General features: G+C 43.6%; 1 long non-coding RNA gene across 1 annotated transcript in view; it reads left to right on the top strand.

The window, feature by feature from the left end:
- Window positions 1-3,540: 3,540 nt before the first annotated feature.
- LOC123615306 (uncharacterized) overlaps window positions 3,541-20,718 on the top strand; it is a 39,118-nt gene continuing 21,940 nt past the window's right edge. Inside the window, exons 1-2 of the long non-coding RNA XR_006722898.2 lie at window positions 3,541-3,654; window positions 8,112-8,418. This is a non-coding gene — a long non-coding RNA (uncharacterized LOC123615306). The remainder of the gene's footprint in view (window positions 3,655-8,111; window positions 8,419-20,718) is intronic.

The raw sequence follows: 20,718 nt of genomic DNA, 5'->3' as shown, positions 1-20,718 counted from the left end.
GTGGGGGGAGGGGCTGGAGAGCAGGAAGTTTAGATTAGCGGCCCACCTTCCCTCCAGACTTCTTATCTTGCAAGAAGGAAGCTTGTGCAACATTGAACTATAAAAATGCTCATTTGGGCCTTTGATGTGTCTTCTCTGTAAGGAGCCCCGGCCTGGCCCTGGGAGAGAAGGAGGTGGAAAGCTTAAGGCCTGGGTTTGGACAGCAGTGAATAAAGCTGGCAAGGTTGCAGCCTGGATGTTTTCCTGGATAGAAGATGATTGTGGAACTGGTTATGCCTGACATTCATACAGCACTTTACAGTTTGCACGAAGTTTCCATATGGGCCATCACATCACAACCCTGCAAGTTGAGAAGGGCAGGCATTTTGTGCCTGTAGGGAATCAGAATATGCCATCCCAAAATATACCACTTTGGCAGAAGGATTATTTGGAGCTGAAGACAATTGAGAAACAACAGACACCAGCAAAAGCTCTTTGCCCTCGCCCCCTATCTGCCTAACAGCAGAACACAAATTTTCATTTGCAAAGGTGTCTCCCTCTCCTGTACTAAGAAGATGAGGACCCAGGAGGACAATCTTAGATCTTAACTGCAGACGACAACTCTAGACTCTTATCAGCCCAAAGATGGCACCGCAAGGACTCTCCATAACCCATCTTACCAACATAACCGCTATCTTCTATTAGTTTCCCATATATTTGCCTACTCGGTCTTCCCTTTGTCTTATCACTGCTCCCCAAATGTATTGTTCTTCATTAAGACGCCACACAAGCCCCTTTGGGACACTCTTCACTGAGTTTCTCCCACATGTATGCATGCTGCACTCATTCATAAACTGTGCTAATTTTTTCTCTTGTTAATCTTTCATCAGTTTAATTTCCCAGCTACAGAACCTAGGAGGATAGAGGAAGAGGCTTTTCCCTCCCCTATGATACCTATTATAGAGATGAAGACACTAATGCAGAGACAACAGGCTGTCCACCTCCCTCCGCTCCTCCCATCACCAATCACTGATCACTGAGGCTCCAACCCCATCTCCTGACTCCTGGTCAGGGCCCTCTTCCCCTTTCCAGAGCCCCTCTTTTCACAATGCCCCTAGATACTAAGGAAGAGTTATTTCACCATGTCTTAGGCAGTTGTGACTTCCAAAATAGTTTGGAGACACTGCTCTTTGCTTTTTTGTTGTTTTGAATTAGTTCAAATCAGTTTTACAGAGCACCTGCCACGTGCCAGGGAGCTACCCTCCCGAGCAAACACAGGCCATTAGAACTCAGTGGGTGAGGGGTGTGGTCTGGCACTGGCTGCACCGAAAGGAGCATCAAGTTACCCTGCCAATAACCTCCTAGAGGAGGTGAGTCAGCAGCCCAGACCTAAAAGATAAATCAGAGGGACCTGGGCGAAGGGAGCAAGAGGAGAGAGGGTTCTGGATAGAGGAATCCCTGCCTGCAATGACCAGAATGCAAAGAGCTTGGTGAGTTTGGGAAAGTGAAGAGGTTCAGTATCTGGAAGGGTGACGTGGAAGGAGGCGGGAGGGGAACCGGGAGTGGTGAGATGCAAGGCTGCTGACGGGCAGGAGACAGAGTTCGGGGGACTAGGCAACACCACTGAGGAGTCAGTCTTTCTCCTAACCGCAATGGAAGCCTTCGGAAGGTTTTAGCAGGGGCATAATTATCACTGCATTTGACTGAAGTGAGACAAATGGGTTGGAAAAGGCAGGAGGTGAAGAGCTAAACCTGGGGGATTTTGTTTTTCGACATTTTTTCAGTATGTCTTCACCATTAGACTGAGAACTTCTGGAAGGCAGAGAATAAGTAAGACGACATGGTCCTAAAGTAGCCAGGGCTCCCACAGAAGCATGCTTCTGGAACGAGCCTTTTATAGATATTATTAGACTCCAGGTGCCCACTGTGTGCCAGACAGAACCCATGTAGACCCAGGCTCCCTCAAGGAGCCTATAATCTAGTGCACCATACAGACAAGTGAACTTCACCCAGGTGTCTGCATCAAGTCCTGTGGGAGTACCGTGGGGGCATGGCCAGCTTTGTAGAGATCAGGAAGGCTTCTCAGAGGGGGTGACATCTGAGCTGGGTCTTAAAGGGTAGAGAGGAGTTTGTTGGGTAGCTAAATTTTGATCAAAGAATAGAGATCTCCACTTAACTTGAAGGACAGTAAAGTGAAAGATTATAATAGCACCTTGGGAGTCATTCATTAGGACTGCCCCACGCCTGCTTCCCTGCTCTTATAGGTGATGCCTGAATCCCCCACCCCACTGCATCCCCAGCTGCCAACCTAACAACACTGGGACTTCAAATCTGCTCTATCCTCTGACATCTTCGTCACATAAAAATGTGAAGGAAACTTGGTGTAGTATTTCCATTAAGAACAGATGGACCTGGCCTCAAATCAGGGTGCTGCCACAACAATTTATAGGCAAGTCACCTTGACTTCTTTACACCTTTGGTTTCTTATCTGTATAGTGGGAGTGATAGCAGTTCCTGCATCACAGCATTGAGGGGCAGACTTCTGTATGAGTTAGGATGCCATGGTATCTCAGCTCCAAAACCCTTCTGTACTCTGCTTTGTGATGATGGGGCTGAGTTGCTGCAAATCACATTTTTGCTTGATCAGCTGACTTTAACTTAAGCTCTGTCAGTGGGGGTGCTAGAGAGGGCTGCACAATTAGAGGGCAAAAATAAGACTTGCTCCTTCTTGTCTGCTTCCTGTGGGCTTCCTGTGTCAAGGAAGAGATCAGGAAGGTTCCTCAGGGGAGGCAGCATCTGAACTGGGTCTTGACGGATGGAGAGGAGTTTGTTGGGTGGCTATGACCATCACCCCAGCAATGCTTTTTCACTCTGGCAGCAGCAATGCCTCCCCACGGCAGTAGCTGAAGCCAGTTTGCAGTTTTTCAACACAGAATTAGCTTCATCATATCCAGGCAGAGACATCAGCACCAGCCCAGCAGTGCCCCCTCCTCAGCCATCTGAGTCTCAGCTCACAGGGTCCTTCCATTAAGCCTCTAAATTTTATCATTTCTTTTTCCCCTGTTGTTCCCCCCTCATCCTTAGGGGGACAGCTGCTTTCTGCAGTTGCTATCTCTGTTAAACTTTATAGATCTCACTTTACCCTTTCAGTTACCTAGTTAACCATTTTATACCTAGTTAACAATCCTTTATATTATATTCTCTGTTCAAGTAACTGATGTGGTTTCTGTCTGCTGGCTGCACCCTGAGAGTTATAATTAATGAAGAGATATGCTACCCACCCTTTTGAGTCAGTTCCCAACAAGGGTCCTCCTGCCCAGGGTTGCTCGTGCCAACAGAACAAGACCGAATTTGGTGCAGAAGCACAGGAAAGCTTTACTCTTTGATCAAAGGATGGAGAGATGCGAGCTCGCGTTCGCTGTACACGCCGTGGGCGGGGCTGCTTTGCAGGGATCTCGTCCGCGGAGTTCTCGCGGGGCCGGCACAGCTGCTCACGCCCCAGGTCCCGGGCCGTCGCAGCGTCTCTGCCCACCGGCCGCCGCCACCATCTTGAATTGAGGTGTCCGCGTGGCCGTTTCACACTAGGAACTCTGGTCCGAAGTGTCGCGGCAAGGCCTCTGCATCCGCCCACCATGAGCGAGTGAAACTAGATGAAGCACGTAGGAAAAGGAAAAGGTTAGACTTTATTTTACTACCCAGATTCTGTTTTTATTTCCTGAGAATTGTTAATGGGCTTTGCCGGCGACGAACTCCTCCGCTGTCTTTCGTCCTGCTCCTCATTCTCCAGGGATGCTGAGGGGCGCAGGTCCGACTCCTGTTACTACCTCCCTGCTGATTTGGGGCATCGTTATAACCCCGGGTAGAGGAGCAGAACTTCTCTCCGGCCACCTTTAGATGTGTTTGATGGTCTCCAGGTTGCAGCCCTGATAGTTTATATCCTTGAACGACCACCATTTGTCTAATCTTTGGAGATAAAGAGGCGGAGAATTTAAGATACACGGCCCAGATATTAGCAGGAGAATAATGGTCACATGTCAAAGTTTTCTTAAAAATGAAGGTATCTAGGTTTGCCCGCAGGCAAAAGTATGCTCTGATGCTGAGGCTCGCTGCCGTGGCCTGAGGATTCCTGGTCTCACGTTTGTTGTTTTTCGGAAGAGAAGTTTCGGGTCAGGGAGAGGTTCACACGCGTAATCAAGGGGTGCATTGCCCCAGGTTGTCTCTCTGGAGGTTGGGGCTTGGAAGCCCTCTTCATTCGAGTGCGATGTTCCCCCCCAGAGTGATTCCTGCAACTCTGGGGCAGAGCAGGTGGTTAGGATCGCCACTGGGGGATCCGTTCCACTTAAGAGTGAGTTGGTTTTGCAGGCTGCCGGTTTTAGGTTCACACAGTCTCCTGACCCAGCGGGTTGGCAGTACCTGGTCACCATATTCCATGAGAGATTTTTTGGTCTCTCTCCTCCCTGGAGAAAACACTTGAGCTGTTCCATTTCAAGGGGGTTAAGGTGTACCTTCTCTCTGGCTTGAGAATGAGCCTACCATTCATAAGCTCAGATGTGCTTAACTTACCCCTTGGGGCTAACCTCATGCAGAGGAGGGCAGTTGGGAGCAACTTGATCCAGTTTTCTTGTTTCCTGACATAGCTTGATTAAGGCCTGTTTCAAGGTCCGATTGAATCCCTCCAGTTTCCCCAATGATTTGGGTCTCCAGGCTGAGTGCAAGGTCCATTTTATGCCCAGGGCACTTGTTATCCCCTTCATCACTTGAGACACAAATGCTGGACCTTTATCGCTTTGTGGGGATCCTGTAAGACCAAACCTAGGGTTTTTTTGTTTTTTTTTTCTAGTAACGCCTTAACCACTTCAGATGCCATTTCAGTTCTGGTGGGGAATGCTGTCCACGCAGAAAATGTGTTCATTAGCACCAAGAGGTACCTGAAGTTGCCGTGTACTCTCAGCATGACAGTGAAATCAATCTTCCAGGCTTCTCCAGGATATGTCCTTCTGGTCTGAATTGCCTTATCTGGGGGCCCTTGAGGGCCCTGTTACTGGGGTTGTTCATTGAGCAGATAGGGCAGGTCTCAACTATCCAGCTGATTATACTCTTCATCCTGGGAGTTACCATGACCACAATTAACCAGTTACATAGGGCTTCCCTCACAGTGAGTTCCTTGATGAGCCTCCCTGATGGCTTGACAAGCTGCAGTTTGGGGAAAGTATTGCCCATGTTCATTAACTAGCCACGCATGGCCTCTTAGATCTCTACTGATGCCCCATTTTTGGGCTTTATCTAATTCTTCCTTTGTGTCAACTGGGGAATAATTGGATGGATCTGGTCTTCAAGGTATGAGGGGTAGTTGCCAACTTACTGGTTCTAGGGTCCCCCTTTTGGCAGTTGCTTCTTCCCTTTATTACCTCCGCATCTCCCTTTTGGTGACCTCTATGATGAATCACTACCATTTTTTTTTTTTTTTTTGGAAGCTATCCTGCTTCTAAGAGCTCCAGTATGCTTAAGCCTGTTTAGTCTCCTTCAGTATGTTTCACCTGTTTATTCTCCACAGTAAGCATACCTCTTTCCTTCCAAATAGCCCCGTGTGCATGTAGGATGGCATGTGCATACCGGGAATCTGTGTAAACATTTAAGATCTTCCCTGTCCCAAGCTCTAAGGCTCGGGTGAGGGCCATCAGCTCAGATTTTTGGGCTGGAGTTCCTGAGGGTAGGCTTCGTGCCTCTACTACTTGGGTGTGGGAGGTTACTGAGTATCCCGTCAGCCTTTTTCCCTCTCTCATAGAAATGCTCCCATCTGTAAACCGTTCCTCTTCTACCTTTGGCAGAGGCTCACTTCCTAGGTCAGGGGGATTGGAATAGATTGTGTCTGTAGTTATACAATCATACTCCGGGGCCCCCCATTTCTGTGGGTAGCAGGGGGGTGGGATTTATTGTGTGACAGGGTTTTATGGTAGCCACTAGGTTGATTGATTTCCTTTATATTATTCCAATTGATAGTTTTCCGGTTCTGCAGGATGCACCCTAATGAGCTATCCTTTGGTATGGTGGATTTTTGGTTCCCCATACCTCAGATGTTCTGTTTTGAATTTGTTTCCAACTACCAAGGGGGCACTTGGAGTGATTTGTTAGCATGCAAATGCCATAGCTTTGACCCAAATGAGATTTCTGGTTTGGAAAATTTGGAACCAGCACTAAACTGTTAATGAATACCTCAGAAGACCAAAAAAGGAGGCATCCACATGGTCTGGGTCTCTGATGTAACTGGGGCTCCCCCCTTGAATTTGTAAAGGCCTGTGCTTGAGATAGTCTCTCCCAAGTCTGAATATCCCACAGGAGGCTAGACAAGACTGCTTCATTCGCCACATTTGTTCCTGAGCAACTTGGGTCCCTTAAGGAGTGGCACAGCTGTTGGAGGCAGGGGTCTTCTCTTTCCACCTTTTGCATGAGAAGGAAGGGTTTTCAGGCTTCCTGCCAAGTGAATGCTAAAAGCTAAAGTTCCTCTGAGGGATTCCCACAGAGCACTCACTAGGTTGCTGGGGAAGCTGGTATTCTGTGTTGATACTGGAAGGAGAGCCTGCGGAACCTCGGTCAACAGTTACCCAAGGTTCGCCTCACCAGCAGAGGGAGGAGGAGAGGTGGGGTAGTGGGTGCTTCCTGTTCTTGCTAGTACCTCACAAGGCTTCTCAATAATGGGGTTTCTGGTCTTGCAAGTGGCTCACAGGGCCCCCAAGCCCACTTCAGAGAAACTGGCCCTGACCAAAAGAGGTCAAGTCACTGGTCTAGTACCTACCTTGGAACCCTTTCACATTCGGGCATCAGCCTTTTCCTGAACTCAAATCAAGCACCCTTGTTCTGTGGTTCTGTTTTGTCAGATGGTCCTCATTATCTGGGCCTTCCCCAGTCTTGCCTCTTGGCTCCCAGGGCTGGCCGCTTACATTTACCAAACTGAAGGTGACTATGGAGAATGTGGTTGGTGTGGAGGGCAAAAAGCCCAGTGCGGCGTTACTGCCTTGTACAGGGGTCAAGAGGACAGCACTATTGGCGAGTCACTGGGCAAGACTTGTGTGGCGGCTTCTCGCCCACAAGACCCCACCATTCCCTATCCCCCCACCCATTGGGCACCGTGGGAAGACAAGCCAGAGGCAATGGGCAGGCATGTGTGAGTTTCAGTCTCCAGTCCCCAGTGATGCCAATGCTGCAGTTGATCCCCACAATGGGGCATGATGGTCCCGATTACTCTGGGGCCTATACTGTGTTTGCACCACACCCGGGTATTGGGTTGCTGGGCAGAGTTTCTTTGAATTCAGCTGAAGACTTCTCCTATTTTACTGCATGAGAGTGAACTCACAGACCAGAGTCATTCATCCTCACTCAAACCTCCCAAAGCCTCTGCCGTCCTCCTGCTAGACTCAGGGACAGCCTGGAGCCTAGTGGCTAGGTGCATGCGAAGAAGCCATGGTCTGTCCCTTTGTGGTTGCCAAAATTTGTTACTTTCGAGTCTGACTCCCATAAGGGCCCTCCTTCCTGGTGTTGTTTGAACCAATAGAATGAGATGCAGTTTGGTTTCAAAGTAAAGGAAAGTTTTATTCTTTGATCAAAGAATAGAGAGGTATGAGCTCGCACTGTAGAGTACACGCACTCCCTGCAGGCCGTCTTGGGGCTGCTTTACAGGGTTCTCATCAGCAACGAGGCGGGAAGAGTTCTTGTGGGTTGAATGCAGCTGTGCTGCCCATGGGTCCATACTGCAGTGCTGCGTGCAGTGCTTCTGCACATGGCCTGCTGAGCTGAGGCATCGGATGCAGCCAATTCATGCTGCGAACTCTGGTCTGAAGTGCTGGATGCAAGGCCTCTCTCTGTATGCAGTACCCCATGAGCAAGTGATGCTAGACTAAGCAGAAAGGGGAAAAAAAAAGGTTAGCCTTTATTTTATTACACAGATTCTACTTTTATTTCCTGGGAATTGTTAATGGGGTTTGCTGGTAATGTATGTAATATATATATACACCACCATTAATATATATATATATAGATATGTAATGTTTGCTACATACTAAACTCTTAATGATGCTTCTTATTGTGATTCCTTATGGGTTCCTAACATTCATTTATTTATTCATTTGTATATTCAGCATATGTTGTTTCCTACTATGTGTCAGACCCCATGTGAAGTACTGGGATGCAGAGCTGAATAAGCTACAGTCCAGTCCTCAGGAAGCGTACAGTCTGAGTGGAGGAGACCACCAGGAACAGGAGCCCACCTCAGGAATGGTTCTTGGCACCTCTTCCAGGAACCTCCCATTGCTGATCTCACTGCCCAGTTACTCCATCTCCCAAGCCAGCCAGAATTCTGATGTCCAACCACACAAGCATTCTTCATCTGGCACATTTTTAAACACCTGTTTTTGACAGACCTCCAGAATTAACACTTAAGGCAAGGTAATTTGAAACACTCTTACATTATCGTTATTTATTTGCATATCTTACTATCCTTAGATGATAGATTACTTGAGATTGATTTTCCCAAGTGGCTTGTTTCTGTATCAATGAATAGGCCTAGCACAGTGCCTGGGACATGATAAAAAGGTGATAAGTGAATTAATTCATCTGGTCAACAATATTGAGCTCTTACTATAAAGCAGGCACCAGACTAGGTACTGGGAAGATGAGGACAAAGAAACCAATGGGGTCCCAACTCCTAGTGAATGGATGTCTGATCCAGTGACCGAACCTGGACAACCTCTGAGGACCCAGACCTTAGTGGGGCTGGAAGTGGTTCCATTAGCCTGGTATGATGCATTCTTTCGGCACCTCCTCTGCTTCCTTCCTGCCGAGCCCTCAGTGGGAGATGGCAGCCTGCTGTGGTTTACTTTATGTCCTGAACACTGGTGACCAAAGGCTATATTTAAATAGCAAACATTTGCATTTTTAATGTTGACGGGAATTGAAAGGTTGTGATAACCTTTCCAAGCTGATATTGGTTTTTACATGATTGAATCAGTCCTGGCCTCAGGCATTTCTTAAATGGAAAATTTAAAGGATTTCCAATATCAGTGAGAGGGCAGAACCATCTCAGAACACTGTGTCCTGTCTGTATTCTCAGAAAATACCACCTCCCTCCCCTGAGCTCACTCAGCGCCTTTGCCTTGTCAACATTTTGGGATCCTCTTAACCTTCACTTGGTCCTCTTTACCTTTTTGGAGAGTAGACAGCATGAGGACCACTAGTCCCATCTCCTTGGGAAGAAAACTGATTCTCAGAGGTGCAAACTGCCTACCTTTCTAATCCTCCTTTTCCACATCTGTAACATAGAAATAAAAGCAGTTTCACAGGTTTGCTGTGACATTCAAATGTGGTAATCTGTCAAGACACTTAACATCCCATGCCTGGTACTTTGCTAATGCTCAGTGGACATTAGTTTGTGTCCATCCCCTGGCAGTGACTTGTCTAATGTAACCCATCAAAATCAAGTGAGAGCCCTCATTCATGTACACCCATGCACGTGTTCATCCAGGCATGGAAATCAGTCTCTGTGTCACATTCTAATGGAAGACAGATTTTTTCTTCTCTGAAAGAGTCAGTGCCTGAGAAATTTTTAAATTTAGTTTGACCCAGTAGACATTATTGTTTAAAGCTCAGATGTGATCTTTTCCTTCCCTGCTGGAAATGAGTCCACAGCTCTTCATGGCCGACTAAGAAAGCCCCATATCCTCAGCATGTTTCCAAGGCCATCATGATTCACTCCCACTATATTCTGTCCCCATTCACTACAGACACACGCAGGCATTTTCCCTATCTTGCCTGACAACTACCTTCTCTGAGGCACCTTATACTCTATACTCCTTGCCTTAGCTCCTGCTGAGCCCACTGCCTGGAACACCCCAAAAGGCATCATCTCCACCTATAGATACTGGTCAACATGTTCAAATGCTTCCTCCTAATTCTGCCTTCCCTAGTTCTGCTGGTCTGTTGTGCTTCTGCATCCTGGATTTTATTCATGTGTTTCAGAGCATTTGCCCAGTTGGATCCATGTCTCTTCACTGTAACCCCTCACAATGGTGATTCTCATACTCTGTATGGAAGAAAGACCAGTATATATATATTTTTGGTTTAGTTTATGTTTTTGTAAATTTCCAATCTATTGCAAATGGATGACTTTGTAAAATAAAATGAAATTTAGGAAAAAAGACATAAAATATGAACCTTAGTTATTGTATTGTTAGATTCAAATTGCTAAAAGGTTTCTAAAACCCTTACTCTCAATTTCTATATTTTTCTCATCTTTGGCCAGTAACAGTTTTCAGGCCACACTTGGAAAAGTAATGCTCTCCAGCCCTTGCGAGAAGTCTGTGCATGTGGTCAGTGCTTGATAGGCTTTATGGAATCCATTGGAAACTTTCTGCCAGTGCTCCTCCAGATGTCGGAAGGGGTGCACAGAGGAGTGTCTTTGTGGAGGAGATGTTAGAATGAAAGCCCCTCTGTGATGATACTTGCAGGAAGATTTGGGTGAGGACACCAGATTTACCTTTTAAATAGCTTCCTGACCCTGAACTTACCTGAAGGTAGGCTTGACCTGAATCTAGACCAAGGTTTTTAAGCTCTTTAGTGCCATGGACCTAGTTGATAGTCTAGGGAGGCCTATGGATCTGTTCTCAGAGTGTTTTAATGCTCAGTATTTTAAATGCAGAAAATAAAAACCACAGGATTTCAAAGGAAGTCAGTTATTCTCAAATATAATTATTAAAGTGTGTGGTACAGAAATGTTTCTTTATTAACACATTAAAATAATCTTTGTGTTTGATTGTTTAGTAGCATTGTTAGCATTGATTGTTAGCATGCTACTAAACAACCAATAGATCACTGAAAAAAATCAAAGAGGAAATTTAAAAAATACCAGGGGACAAATGAAAATGAAAACACAACAATTCAAAAGCTATGGGTGTTGGTATAGCGTTGAGCATAGCTGTCTTCCAAAAGCTATGAAATTCAGCAAAAGCTAGGAGGGAATTTTATGGTGATATAAGCCAACCTCAGGAAACAAGAAAAATCTCAAACAACTAATCTTACACCTAAAGGAGCTAAAAAAAAGAACAACAAAACTCAAATTTAGTAGAAAAAAAGAAGTCATAAAGAGCAGAGCAGAAATAAATGAGAGACTAAAAAATAAAACAATAGAAAAGAGCAATGCAACTAAGAGCTGTTTCTTTGAAAAGATAAACAAAATTGATAAAACTTTACCAGACAAATCAATAAAATCAGAAATAAAAAAGAAGTTACAACAAACACCACAGAAATACAAAGAATCCCATAAGAGACTAACTACTATGAACAACTATATGCCAATAAAATGAACAACCTAGAAGACATGGGCAAATTCATAGAAATTTGTAATCTCCCAAGACTGAACAGAAAGAAATAGAAAATATGAACAGACCAATTACCACTAATGAAACTGAATCTGTAATAAAAAACATTTCTGAAAAACAAAGGTCTAGGACCAGGTGGCTTCACAGGTAAATTCTATCAACCATTTACAGAAGAGTTAACACCTCTGCTCCTCAAACTATTGCAAAAAATTGCAGAGGAAGGAATACTTCTGAATTCATTCTATGAGGACAGCATTACTCTGGAATCAAAACCAAAGATATCACAAAAAAATGAAAGTTATAGGCCCAATGTCACTGATAAACAGATGCAGAAATCCTCAACAAAATGTTAGCAATCTGAACCCAACAGTACATCAAAAGAGTCAAACACCATGATCAAGTAGGATTTATCACAAGGATGTAAGGATTTTTCAGTATCTGCAAATCAATCACTGTGACACACCACGTTAACAAATTGAAGATGAAAAACCATGCGATTGTCTCAATAGATGCAGAAAAAGCATTTGACGAAGTTCAACATCCATTTTTGATAAAAACTCTCTAGAAAGTGAGTATAGAGGGAATATATCTCAACATAATAAAGGCCATGTATGACAAGGTCACAGCTCACATCATACTCAATAGTGAAAAGCTGAAAGCATTTCCTCTAAGATGAGGAATAAGATGAGGATGCCCACTCTCACCACTCTTATTTAATATAGTGTTGGAAGTCCTGGTCACATCAGTCAGACAAGAAAAAGAAACAAAAGGAATGTAAATTGGAAAGGAAGAAGTAAAACTTTTACTGTTTGCAGATGATATGATACTATACATGGAAAACCCTAAAGACACCACCAAAAAACTGCTAGAGCTCATCATTAAATTCAGTAAAGTTGCAGGATACAAAATTAATATACAGAAATCTGTTGCATTTCTATATACTAACAATGAACAATCATAAAGAAAAATTAAGGAAACAATCCCATTTATAATCACAGCAAAAAGAAGGAAATACCTAGGAATGAACCTATTTAAGGAGGTAAAAGATCTGTACTCAGAAGCTATAAGACCCTGATGAAAGAAATTGAAGGTGACACAAACAGATGGAAAGATATGTCAGGCTCTTGGATTGGAAGAATTAACATTGTTATAATTATTATACGATCCAAGGCACTCTACAGATCCAGTGCAATCCCTGTCAAAATATCAAGGGCGTTTTTCACAGACCTAGAACAAATAATTTTAAAACTCATATGGAAACGCGAAAGACCTGAATAGCCAAAACAATATTGTTTTCTGAAGAGAAAGAAGAACAGAGCTGAAGGAATCATGTTTCCTGATTTCAGATTAAACTACAAAGCTACAGTAATCAAAACAAGTATGGTACTGGCACAAAAACAGACACATGGATCAATGGAACAGAATAGAGAGCCCAGAAATAAACTCACAGACTTACAGTCAATTAATCTAAAACAAAGGTGCCAAGAATATACAATGGAGAAAAGCAGTCGCCAATAAGTGGTGCTGGGAAAACTAGACAGCTGCATGTAAAAGAAGGAAATTAGAACATTCTCTAACACCATATATAAAAATTAACTCAAAATGGATTAAAGACCTAAATGTAAGACTGGATACTATAAAACTCCTAGAAGGAAATATAGGTGGAACACTTTTTGACATAAATCATAGCAATAATTTTTTTGGATCTGTCTCTTAAAGCAAAGGAAATAAAGGCAAAAATAAACAAATGGGACCTAATTAAGCTTAAAAGCTTCTGCACAGCAAAGGAAACCATCAACAAAAAGACAACCTACTGAATGAGAGAAAATATTTGCAAATGATATGACTGATAAAGCGTTAATATCCAAAATAAACAGCTCATACTACTCAACATCAAAAAAGCAAGCAATGCAATTAAAAAATGGGCAGGAGACCTGAATTGTGCCAAAGAAGAAATACAGATGTCCAACAGACACATGAAAAGATCATTAATAATCAAAGAAATAGAAATTAAAACCACAATGAGATATCACCTCACACCTGTCATAATGGCTGTATCAAAAATACCACAAATAACAAAGATTGGTGAGGATGTGGAGAAAAGGGAACCCTTGTACAATGTTGGTGGGAATGTAAATTGGTACAGCCACTATGGAAAACAGAATGGAGGTTTCTCAAAAAATGAAAAATAGAACTACCATATGACCCAGCAATTCCACTCCTGGGTATTTATCAGAAAAAAAAAAATAAACTTACAATTGCCAAGATATGGAAGCAAGTTAAATTTCTATCAACAATGAATGGATAAAAATGTCACACACACACACACACACACACACACACACACACACACACACAAACAATGGAATACTACTTAGCCATAAAAAGAATGAAATTTTGCCATTTGCAACAACATGGATGAACCTGGAGGGTATTATGCTAAATGGAACAAGTCAGACAGAGAAAGACAAATACTGTATATCACTTATATGTGGAATAATAAAAGAAACTAGTGAATATAACAAAAAAGAAATGGACTCAGAGAACAAACTAGTAGATACCAGTGAGGAGAGGGAAATGGGGCGGGACAAGATAGAGGTAGGGGATTAAGAAGTATGAGCTACTGTGTATAAAATAAATAAGCTACAAGGATATGCAGTACAATGCAGGGAATATAGCCAATATTTTATAATAATATAAATGGAATATAGCCTATAGAAATTATAAATCAACTGAAACATATACATCAACTATACTTCAATTAAAAAAATAATGATATCTGGTGATGGGGAAAATACCAATCTAATTCAATGTATTGATGAGTGTTAAACTGTATTTTAAGTTATCTACAGCAACTGTACTGAGATTTGAAAATACCAGTGATTTCCATGGTGATGTGACAAATACTGCTATTTCTACTGTGATTTGTTGCCTTATATTCATAATTGAAGGAAATGCTGAATTTCATTTCAAGAATAATGAAAATAACGATGTAATTTTCTCATCATCTGAGATCCAAAGGGTCTCCTAACTCATTCATTCATTCAGTCAACAAATATTTATTGAGAACTTAATATGTGCCACACATTGTTTCAGCACAGGCAAAGTTTCTGCCCTCACTGAGTTTTCATTTTGCTGTGAGTCAGACAACAAACAAACAATATAGTTGATTCTCATAATTTGTAGGAGTTATGTTGTATAAAGTTACCATGAACACTGAATTAGCAAATACAGAACCATTGCTCCTAGCAGAAATACAGGGTTAGGTTCCTGTAGGTCTCTGGTCACAACATTTTCATCAATGGATCAATATATAACCTTGTTTTATGTGTATTTATGTTTAAATACACCTATTTAATATATATTGTTGATTCATTAAACTGCACTTGGCCAACAGTAGTGTAAGCTCTAACTTTAACTATCAGTGTGAATGGAGCTTATCTGACACAGGTATTTTCTCTGTAAGGCACAGTCTTCTTGCACTTAGGACACTAAAGAGCACTTCACTTGAGGGCCATTTTAAACGGTAGAATCACCAACAAAAGCATAAAATGCAGAAAAAGTGGCACTAAACATACTGTGAAAAAGATACCTGTTTACAGAATGATATGAAACAAGAAGGCAGAGATAGTGAGAGTGTAAAGAAAGGTACTGATTTGAGAGCCGTTTCTGATGTACAATTGACAGGGCTTGTGATGTCCTTTCTCCCACCTTCCCATACACATTATCCTCCTAGGGGGCCTCCAGGGATGGGGTGTGGGAGTTTATGTGACTTAAGTTTCTCCTTTGGATGACTATTTATTGAAAGAGGAGATGCGGAGAGTAGAGTTAAGGGTAAAAAGGATGTTTTGGATGGCCCCATGGGACAACTGGGAAGATGCCCAGTTTCAACTGGAAATATGTCTGAAACTCAGGAAAGTGGATTTGGGAGTCATCAGGATGTAGGTGGTGGTAGAAGCCATGAGGATGGACAATCAACCTTCAGGCTGGTAGAGGAAGTAAGGGTGACCCACACGAAACAGTGAGAAACTAGCACCTGGTAAACTGAAAATGAAAAAATATTCAAATATGTGACACAAATAGTACTGTTGTCAGGAAGAAGAGATGACAGCTGGAATTGCTAAAAAAGGTTCTTCCTGGAGAACGTAGCCTGAACAGACACAGCAGGATGTGCAGGATTAGGAGGCCCAGAGGAGGGTGTGCTGGTGGGAGAAAACAGTGGGTGCAGCTATAGAGCAGGAAGGATGCTAGCCCCAGAAGAACATTCCCCACGATGGTGCAGTCGGAGGAAGGAATGAGGAACTGGCTGTAAAAGCACTTTGAGGAAACTGGTCACCATGGTTGCCTCTGGGGAGGGGAACTGGGAGTCTACAGAGAGAAGTGCGGGAGAGAGACACCTCTTCATACCCTTTCGCGTCTTTAGGATATTTTTGCCTTGTGCACTGATTTCTTCCTCTTCTTCCTTCTTCCTTCTTTCTTCTTCTCCTTCTTCTCCTTCTCCCCCTCCCCCCTCCCCCTCCTTCTCCTTCTTCTTTTTTTTTAGCAGTTTAAATAAATCATTTGGCTTTGGTAGAGGAAGAGATGAGTCTGGTGTGGAAGGGGATCAAATGGATCCTGTGTCTGAGGGTCTGATTCCTGGTCTGCCACTTAGGCGGGATAGCAGGACAGTCTCTGAGGGACCAGGCTTGGCTGTATCTCTGAGTCCTTGCCCCAGGGTGATTTTTTTACATGGATCTGGTCCCTGAGGAAGCTGTGTAAGGGAACGAGCCCTCTAGAGAGCAGATGAGGACAGAATGAGAAGTGGCTGCACACCAGAGCTGGATGGCTTCCAGGGACATAGAAGTGTGCCCCCAAAGTTGGGTTGATGGATTCTAATCTCAAAACTTCCTCTTACCACCTGTGTGTCTAGGGCCAAGTTATGCTGCAGTAGCAGTGCTGATGCCTCAGTGGTTTGACACAACAACAAATCTTACATAGAGTTGTTTCGAGGATTAAATGATATCATCATCAACATCATCATCCTCCAGCATTTCTGAGGACCTACTATGCACTGGGCTATGTTGCTCACATAATATAATCCTCATAAAACCCTATAAGATGGTTTTCATTATTGTCCCCATTTTCTAAATGTGGGAAATAGCAAGAGGAGATTATGGATTTGTTCAAGATCATACAGTGAGAAAGTAGCTAACTGGAACTGAAACTGGCTTCCTAACTCTAGAGTTTAAGCACTGTGTTAAAATCCTCACTTTGCTCAGGGAGAGACACACAGCATCAGTCAGATTAGGCTAGGTAATGCTGCAGTAACAAACAATGCCAAATTGCAGTGACATAACACAAGAAAAGTTTACTCCTCCCTTACGCTACACATCTAGGATGGGGTGGAAAGTAAGGTTCATTGCAGGCACTCATGCACACAGGTGATGGAGGCTTCATCTTGCTTTGTGCTTTTGCAGTCACTGAGGTAGGAAAAGGGAAGGGAAATACTTTCACCTACCACAATACACATTACTTCTGCTCTTCTTTCACTCGCCAAAGCTAAGTCAGTGGGGGAATGAGATTTGACCTCATGTTCTGAGGCAAGATTCAGAATATTTATCAATAGCTGTAATAACTGCACATAGGTGCTCCTTTAGTGTTGATTGAATTGAAGTTGCATGACCAGTTCTGACCAAACTGAGTGAACTCTGTCTCACTCAGCTCAATTTATATGGTTTTTGAGAGTTTGCAAACATAAGCACTATCAGCTCTGCACAGAAGGCCACCCGAGAACCACTGCATCACTAATTCTCCATGTCAGGCATTTCTCTGTGCAGTCTGCATGTTGCCAAGAGACCACAGAGGGTTCTGGTTACAAGGCTCCAAGATTCCTGGAAAGCATAATTGCTGTCTTCCAACCACAGCCGTTCATCCCCTCACCCTATCCCACCCTTTTGCAATTGCTTTTTACTTTTGCCTTCTGTTAGTTTCCCTCATCATGTTCTTCTATAAACTCACATGAGGCACACTCAGAAATATGGTAAGCTTGTGAGGTAGGAAATTTTCTAAGCCGTTTAGAGTGTGCATTTCAGGGGCAGTAATTCCCTTCACAGTGTTGTGCAATCATCACCACTATCTATTTCCAAAACTTTTTATCACCCCAAATAAAAACTCTATACCCATTAAGCAATAACTTCCCTTTAAGGTAGAAATTTTTATTTTCACTTTAAAGACAAGGATACTTAAGGTTAGGCACTGTGCCCAGAGTCACCCAGGGAATAAGTAACAGACAGGACTTCTGACTTTAAGGATCATGATTTTCTTGCTACATTTTGAAGCCTCTTTAATAACATCGACTATCTAATCACTCGAATGGGGGGATGCCAACCATCTACTGGAGGTGGAGTGAAATTCCGCAACTTGTGAGCGCCCCTTCAGTGGTCTGGGAAATAGACCACCCTTTGTTCCCTAAGCAACATTCCACAAATGTTACTGAATACTTGTTAAGTGCTGGAGATTCAAAGATGAGTAAAACCCTGTGTTGCAGTAGTTCATATGAAGTTGGACAGAAGCTGTTCATTTTCCCCAAAATTTTGTTTCCCTTCTTCTCCAGTTAAAAAAAGAGGGGAAAAAAATCAGATTTTTAGCTGAGCTAATGGCTCCCAGAAAAAGGACTACACCTCCCAGTCTCTCTCATATCTGACTGTGGCCCTGTGACTAAGTTCTGGTCAATGAAATGTAAGCATAAATAGTATGTGAAACTTCTGGGGAGTATTTGCAAAGAAAAGGAGCATACTTTTCTTCCATCACTCCCCTACCCTGCTTCCTGCTGGCTAGAAGTCAAGCTGCACCAGCTGGGGCTTGGGCAACCATCTCGGATCATGAAGTACAAGCCATGGACTGAAGATGGAAGAACAACAAGATGGAAGAAGATATAGCCCCTGACGAAGTGCAGTGCTACACAACCCCTCGGTTCATCTCTCTCATTTATAAGAGAAAGAAAACAAGTTCCTACATTTTATATACAGATACATATATATATATATATGTATCTGTTAGCTTTTGCTGCATAGCAAACTACTTCAAACTTAGTGGCTTAAAACGATGATTACCGTATGTAGCTCCTGGTTGTATGGGTCAGCTGGGAAGCTGGAGGTTGGCTGGAGCTGTATGGTCTAGGCTGGCTTTACATGTCTGGTTGGTCCCAGGGGCCTCAATGGGATGGCTCAGCTTTGCTCCATTTGGCTTATCCTACAGAAGGTTAGCCTAAGCTTCTTCACATGGTAGTCTCAGGGTTCAAAATAAAAAGAGAAGGCAAGTCTCAGTAGGCAGGTGCTTTTCAAATCTCTGCTGTGTCACATTTGCTACTGTCCCTTGGTCTACGCAAGTCACCCAAAGGCATAGTGACAGTGAAGAGTGATTCTTAGTAGGGCATTATCACAACCGCCTCCGTTGTCTAAGCCGCTGATATTTGGGTTTCCCTGTTGCATGCATCTGAATCTAGTCCTACGTTGGATAGATGGTCCGTGACAAGCAGTTGAAGTCTGTTATATCACATTTGCCAGCACATGAGTATGAAAAGCATTCGTAGTATTTTTCAATGTCCAGATCACAATGACTTGAACCCTTATCATCTTATTTGCCCTTATCAAAATCATTTTAGTGTTTTTGAGACTTACCTATTGGATGGGAAACAGAATTACAGTTTTGTTTTAAACCAATGTTACAAAAACATGAAAAAGTTACTGACTAGTTTTTGCTGTGGCTTTTGTTTAATGATGATCAGAAAAAAAATTTAAAGAGCCTCATGAACATTCATACTCCCATTTAAGCTCCTGGAAGGGTGTCTGCACTAGGGCTACATGCCATCCCCAAATCCTGTTTTGCCCATTCCATCTCACTCTGACTGATGCCCGCTGTCAGGAAGCGGTCTGAAGGCTGCTCATGAAATCACCATTGCTGCATCAAGGGGACTGTCACCTTGTGTCCCCAAGTTGCCAGTTGCCTGGGTGCCAGTGTGGCGATGGCTCTCAGTGGAGGAAGGACTCTTCTTGCTGCATTCTGAAGCCTCTCTGCCAGGACTATCCCCTCTCTGGCAGCAGGTATGCTTTACCCCAGCCAACTGAGGTGCCCTGGATTCTCTGTCACGTGTCCCAGACCCAGGAATCTTTCTGCTCCCCACTTCCTGCAACAGTGGGCACTGGCCCAGGCCCATGAAGAGTAGGCAGCACCTCTGCAGCACAGGCAGCTCAGTTCAAACGTAGCCAAGGGGCATCTCCCTCCTTCTGTTCCCCAAAAAGCAAGAGCTGAGATACAGTTCCATTGTAGCTTCACAACAACCATTCACAGCCCCAACCAGGGCATTCACATTCCAGTCCAAAGCGTCTATAAATGGTGTCTTCCTAACTTTCTCCCAAGACCCATCGATGGTCCCTGGCTTACATGCTGGTGCCTTACTTGTAGAAGGCACCCGCTTTTCCAAAAGTGAAGTCAAACCTCCATCTCACAGAAGTGAAAACTACTCACAGCAACAACAGGGAGAGTTTCCAGCTCCTTCTTGCTCTTTGAGGTTTCTGAGTTTCAGAATTATGTCACCGCGAAAGCCCCACTTTAATACCTGGAACAAAGTGATTACAGAAGCTAGAGTATGGTGTGAGGAGGGAGAATCCTCTCTTTTAGCATCAGTTTCCTCATCTGTGAAGTTTCTGGTGTAATCAACTTATTGTGAGGCTTAAGGAGACTGTAGGGTGACTTAGCCAGAGCCTGGCTCAGAACACACAGTCCCTGGGCTGCTGGAAGTCGTTGTCATTACCCTTCAGGCAGCAGGACCTTCCTGTTTGTCACTCTCTTGTCACACACAGATGTGGGCTCTGGGAGCCGGTACCCCTCAACTTGGCTTTATTAGGAATTTAATTCGGTGACCTTGGTCATGTCCTTCAGGGGCTAGGCATCCAAGTAAAGCTGAATCCAAGCAATAGCTGACATACAAACAATCCAGGCCCTGTGGCTTTCCCAGCAGGACATCTGTCACCTCGGATCTACACGTGATCAGTCACAGAAAGGGTAGGTGGAGATGAATCAAAGACACCACATAGTCTTTGGTTACTCTAATCCCATTTTCCGGCTTGTAAATGTGGGTTAAGAGTTTCCTGATAGAATCTGACTCCGGACACCTGGTGTACAGTTGGTTTAAATTAAGGATATTATATAAATAAAACATTAGCAGACTCTCCAGTCAGGCAGAGAATAAGAAAGACACGAGGTGGAGGCAGGCAGGAGAGAATGGGTGGTTTGTCAACACACACCAAGGTAACCAGCCAATTAGAACCACAAGAATTCCCCGTGTTATTTTTTTCCCAAACATTTACTTCACACTACTCTAGGAGGCAGTGTA

This window comes from Camelus bactrianus, chromosome 13 (assembly GCF_048773025.1).
Source record: "Camelus bactrianus isolate YW-2024 breed Bactrian camel chromosome 13, ASM4877302v1, whole genome shotgun sequence".
Lineage (NCBI taxonomy): Eukaryota > Metazoa > Chordata > Mammalia > Artiodactyla > Camelidae > Camelus > Camelus bactrianus.
Note: the sequence above shows the minus strand (reverse complement) of the source record. Positions and strands in the feature narration are given on the sequence as shown.